The sequence below is a fragment of the Rhinolophus hipposideros genome (genome assembly GCF_964194185.1).
Source record: "Rhinolophus hipposideros genome assembly, chromosome: 3".
NCBI lineage: Eukaryota > Metazoa > Chordata > Mammalia > Chiroptera > Rhinolophidae > Rhinolophus > Rhinolophus hipposideros.
In genome coordinates, this window is record NC_138049.1 from 76,476,754 (window position 1) to 76,482,753 (window position 6,000).

The following is a 6,000-nucleotide window of genomic DNA, read 5'->3' on the forward strand; positions in this document are numbered from 1 at the left end:
TAGCACCAGAATCTATACTTACTAAGTATACTTACTAATAACATACTTATTAAATAGCACTACTCTGTACTTTATGATATGTCCTATTAGAATGCTTTCTCTAAGATTTTTTCTCTTCATGACATGTATGTGATAATAAATAATACGGCAAATAGTTAAAAGAAACTCTTGACTTTATCATAGATAAAATAGTAACTCTTTAAGAAAAAAATTAAACAATTATTATTCTCTTCTAGTTTTACATTGCACATAAAGGTAACTACAGAGTCAAAAACCAAATTAACATTCTTTTAATTCTCCATTTACATTAATGAAGGTTTTTCTCTGTTACGTGAGGTTCTTACCTGACTATTCATTTTTAAATTAAAAAAAAAAAATGCTTCCCCTCATTACAAAAGCTCCGAAATATTCATTTTCAAAGGGGTCAAAATAGACAAGAAAAAAAGAAAACATACACAATTCTATCCCCTGTTATACACACACACACACACACACACACACACACACACACACACACACATACACTTTGGTATATATTCTTCATATGTGTGTACTTTTGTTCAATTTCTATAAAAATGGAATCAAACCACATGTACATATTATAACCTATTTATTTCTTTTAATTTTTTAATGAATATCTGTCAATAAATGTAGTTTTATAACATTATTTTCAATAGTTAACTATTACACTGTGAATGTTGTAACTTAAACAATCTCCTTTTGTTGCATATTTCAATGGTTTCCTTATTTTCACCATTTCAAAAAAATCACTGTAACAATCATCTTTATCAATCACACATTATTTTAAAAAGCAATTCAAAGTAAAAATGTATTGAAAGACAATTCTCCAGAGTCTCATGTTTCTGTATGTACCACAAGCAGAGACACATGACTGCCTTTGTTCCAAACTATTTTTCAAGGATGTGTGTTTAGCTAACAGCCTTAGGACGTCAGAGATAGTATCTCATAGGAACAAAGGACAGATATCTTTACTGTACCAAGTAATAGAGAAAAGGTCTCCCTTTGAGGCATCCATCAGGCAGGATTATCATCCAATATAAAAGAGTGGGTTCCCTTAGCTCAGAGTTCTTCCCCTATATCACAACCTACTCATAGGCAGAGACTGCCTGGCTATGGCTATGGCTGTGAGTATAAACTATACTTTTCTTTGATCTACGAATCTCATGTCTTCTGACCACATCATGGCACTTGTGGCAGGCTAACTTATTAGCTTGCATGTGGGATAAAATCTCAGACCCTTCAGTTCTTAAAATAGTTCTTCACAGAAATTTGCAAATAATCTGATCTATTATGAATTAAATGCAAAAGAAATTCCACATTCTTACCTGTGCTGATCAAAACTTCATTTTAACATTATCAAATAACCAATCTGCAGTTCCAGTTACCGATTCTTGTTAAAAATATACTGCTCCCCCTATGAGAAAGAAAAAATATATCAAACAAAATAAAAGATATAAAAAAAGATCATTTTGAAGAAACTTATGGTTCTTTAGTTATTCAATATTCTCAATTTATCTGAAAGAACCATATCCCTATAAGGCTTAGGAATAAGTTTTAGAGATTTGTGTCCATTTTCACAGATATCAATATTAGTTATCATATCTTTGTTAAGGATTCACTTGTGCATACTTTAAAGTACAATAATAAATAGAAGACTTCTTTCTTAGTTCTGTGTTTCAGAAACAATATTCATAAATACCCCAAATATTATAAATTTATTAATTTTTAAGATGTAGAACTCACCATTTAAAAAAACTCACTAGGTATAGTGATTTCTGAAATTATATATATGAGTAAAATTCACACATACACACTCAAACACACGTATGCTATGAGCTCATAAAATATTTTGACAAAGAAGGCATATAGCATATGCTATGGATAGTTTTTTTCCATACTCCAAATAACGTGATTCCCTGAAAATAAGATCCTAGCGGACCATCAGCTGTAATGCATCTTTTGGAGCAAAAATTAATATAAGACCCAGTCTTTATATTATATTACATTACATTACATTATATTACATTATATTATATTATACCCAGTCGTATTTTACTATAACATTATACTACATATTTACTATATATTCATTTTTGCTCCAAAAGACGCATTAGAGCTGATTGTCCGGCTAGGTCTTATTTTCGGGGAAACACAGTATTTATTGCTTAAATTAAAAGGAATCTTTTGTCCTTGGTATAATTATTTTAGGTACTAAAAATGTTAAAATATTGTTTTCTGTTTTATTTGTCACCCCAGTAAACTTCAATTTTTAAAAAAATGTTAAAAATAAATAGCATGTTCAGTCTTCTTCATAGATTTTTTCCCTCTCTCCATCATAAAGATGTAGACTTTACCACCTTCCATAACTGTTATTTTAAATGTTAATAATCACGTCAAAAGACGTTACAGTTACTACTTCTAAGGAGATGAAAACTAATGTTACTTATATCTATAAGATATTCTCTGTTTCATGGAAATAATCTCTTATCTAAGACAGCTTCTTCTGTATATATGTTCTTGCGTGCAAGGTTTTAGATTATGTTCCAGTTCTGATTCTCAGTCGAGTTCGGTTTAAGTCTGTATGCCTTAACTTACTCAGATATAAAACAGTATGTATTCATTCAAATATTTATTGAACACTTACTATAAGCTAGTAAGTGCAATAGGTACAAGGTATAGCTAAGTTCCTGACCTCAAAGAGATCATTATCCACCAGGAAAAGAAAACTCTATACAAGTACAGCACAATTGTTAAAACATAGCCTTAGGATTTGAGTACCAGATCCAACATTTTGGTAGTTATCGCCTTTCATATCTCCAATTCCTTTATGGAACATAGCACCCTACCACTTAAATCAGTACGCCTGTTTTATGGAGAAGAAATTAACATTTTTCTCATTTAAGTCATTTTATTTTTGTATCCCTATTACAATAGTCTTTTCCTTTATTATGGAAGTTAATACCAGAATTACACTACTACCATAAAATCCTAAAATATGTGGCACTGGTTTAATGATAAGGTAGCAGGCAATAGGGAAACAAATACTAAAATCCTAGTGACTTTTATTATGTTGGAGCAATACATTCAGTAAACGGTTGCCTACAATAACTTTCAGAACTAGGTTCCCATAAAAAGCCTAGAACTCCAAGGAAAGTAGATGAAAAGAACCACAACATTCATGTGCATCAGCAGTTCTTTGCTACATTTCCTCAGGCAAGAACTGGGTAGTTTGCAAGCAAAGATGGAAGGAAATAGAGAGTAGAAAAGTGGGATTTTGCAGCCAACTACTTCAGTACCTCCATTATAAGGACTACTTTTCTTTCCATTTTTTTTAAATTAAAGTTTATTGGGTAACAATTGTTAGTAAAGTTACATAGCTTTCAGGTGTAATACATCATTCTATTCTGTAATACATCTGTAATGCATCATCTATATTAATTCTGTAATTAATTCTGTAATTAATTCATCTATATTAATTCTGTAATACATCATCTATATATCACATTGTGTGTTCACACTCCAGAGACAGTTCTCCTTCCATCACCATATACTGGATCCCCTTTACCCTCATCTACCACTCCCTTCCCCCTTACCCTCTGGTAACCAACCACTAAACTATGATTATCTGTGTCTATGAGTTTATGTTTCTCGTTTGTCTTGTTCTTTTGCTATTTTTGGTTTATATACCACATATCAGTGAAATCATATAGTTCTCTGCTTTTTCAGTCTGACTTATTTGGATCAGCATTGTAATCTCAAGATCCATCCATGTTGTCACAAATGGGCCTATTTCATCGTTTCTTACCACCCAATAGTATTCCATTGTGTATATATACCACAACTTCTTTATCCATTCATCTATCGAAGGGCACTGGTTCTTTCCATGTCCTCGATACCATAAATAAAGCTGCAATGAGCACGTATGTCTTTACAGATAAATGTTTCCAGATTTTTTGGGTAGATACCCAGGAGAGGGATTGCTGGGACATATGGTAATTCTATTCTTTTTTGAGGAACCTCCACACTGCCTTCCACAGTGGCTGCAACAATCTGCATTCCCACCAACAGTATGTGAGGGTTCCTTTTTCTCAACAACCACTCCAACACTTGTTATTACTTGCTTTGTTGATGATAGCCATTCTAACGGTGTGATGTGGTATCTGGTTTTTATTTGCATTTCTCTGATGATTAGTGATGTTAATAATTTTTTCATGTCTATTGGCCATTTGTATATCTTTGAAGAAATGCCTCCTCAGGTCCTCTGCCCATTTTTTAATTGGATTGTGTGTTTTTGTTGTTCCGTTGTATGTGTTCCTTATATATTTTGGATATTAGCCCCTTATCAGAGGTGTTGTTTGCAAAAATCTTCTCCCATTCAGTTGGTTGCCTCTTTATTTTGTCAATGGTTTCTTTTGCTGTGCAGAAGCTTTTTAGTTTGACACAGTCCCATTCAACTATTTCAGCTTTTACTTCCCTTGCCTTTGTGGTTAAATTCATAAAATGCTCTTTGAACCCAAGGTCCATAAGTTTAGTTACCTATGTTGCCTTCTATGCAGTTTACTGTTTCAGGTCTTATGGTTAGGTCTTTGATCCATTTTGAGTTAATTTTGATACAGGGTGACAGAGAGCAGTCTAGTTTCATTCCTTTGCATATGGCTTTCCAATTCTCCCAGAAGAGGGTGTCTTTCCTCTGTTGTATCTTTTTGGTTACTTTGTTGAAAATTATCTGTCCATATTTATGTGGATTTCTGGGCTGTCAATTCCATTTCATTGGTCTGTGTGTCTATTTACTGTTTTATTTTGCTCTGTAGTACAAGCTCAAGTCAGGGAGTATGATACCTCCAGTATTGTTCTTTTTTCTTAGGGTTGCTTTGGCTATTTGGGGTCTTTTGTGGTTCTAAACAAATCTGATGATTTTTTTGTCCTATTTCTTTAAAAAATGCCATTGGGATTTTGACAGGAATTGTACTAAATTTGTATACTGTTTTGGGTATTATGGCTATTTTAACTATGCTGATTCTTCCAATCCATGAACACAGAATGTATTTCCATTCCTTTGTGTCTTCTTCAATTTCTTTTAAAAATCTCTTATAGTTTTCACTATATACGTCTTTCACATCCTTGGTTAAGTTTATTCCTAGATATTTTATTCTTTTTGTTGCAATTGCAAAAGGAATGTTTTTATTCTTATTTCTTTTTCTGAGATTTCATTGTTAGTATACAGGAATGTAATCGACTTTTGTACATTGATTTTGTAGCCGGCAACTTTACTATATTCGTTTATTGTTTCTAATAGCTTTTTGATGGAGTCTTTAGGGTTTTCTATTTATAGCATCATGTCATCTGCAAAAAGTGACAATTTAACTTCTCCATTCCCAATTTGGATGACTTTTATTTCTTTCTCTTGCCTGATTGCTCTGGCTAGGACTTCCAAAACTATGTTGAAAAGCAGAGGTGATAGAGGATAGCCCTCTCATGTTCCTGAACATAGAGCAAACGGCTTTAGGTTTTCACTGTTAATTAAGATAGTCTGAGGGTTTGTCATATAAGGCCTTTATTATGTTGAGGTATTTTCTTTCTATACCCATTTTATTAGGTGTTTTCATAAAAAATGGATGCTGTAGTTTGTCAAACGCTTTTTCTGCATCTATTGATATAATCATATCACTTTTGTCCTTTATTTTGTTTATGTGCTGTATCACATTGATGGATTTGTGGATGTTGAACCATCCTTGTGCCCCTGGGATGAACCCCAATTGGTCATGATGAATAATCTTTTTAATGAATTGTTGCATTCGTTTTGCTAGAATTTTGTGTAGGATTTTTGCATCTGTATTCATCAGAGATATTGGTCTGTAGTTCTCTTTTTTTTGTGTTGTCCTTACCAGGTTTTGGTATCAGGGTAATACTGGCCTCATAAAATGAGTTAGGGAGTACTGTCTTTTCTTCAATTTTTTGGAAGAATTTGAATAGGGGATG

The 6,000-nt window shown here is 32.7% G+C and overlaps 1 protein-coding gene across 4 annotated transcripts in view; it reads right to left on the minus strand.

The window, feature by feature from the left end:
- The window catches only part of FAM135A (family with sequence similarity 135 member A), an 88,430-nt gene extending 86,993 nt beyond the window's left edge, over nt 1-1,437 (minus strand). For all 4 annotated transcript variants that reach the window (XM_081044202.1, XM_081044200.1, XM_081044201.1 and 1 more), the window contains exon 1: nt 1,347-1,437. The gene's annotated coding sequence lies outside the window, so the exon portion shown is untranslated. The remainder of the gene's footprint in view (nt 1-1,346) is intronic.
- Between the last annotated feature and the right edge of the window lie 4,563 nt (nt 1,438-6,000).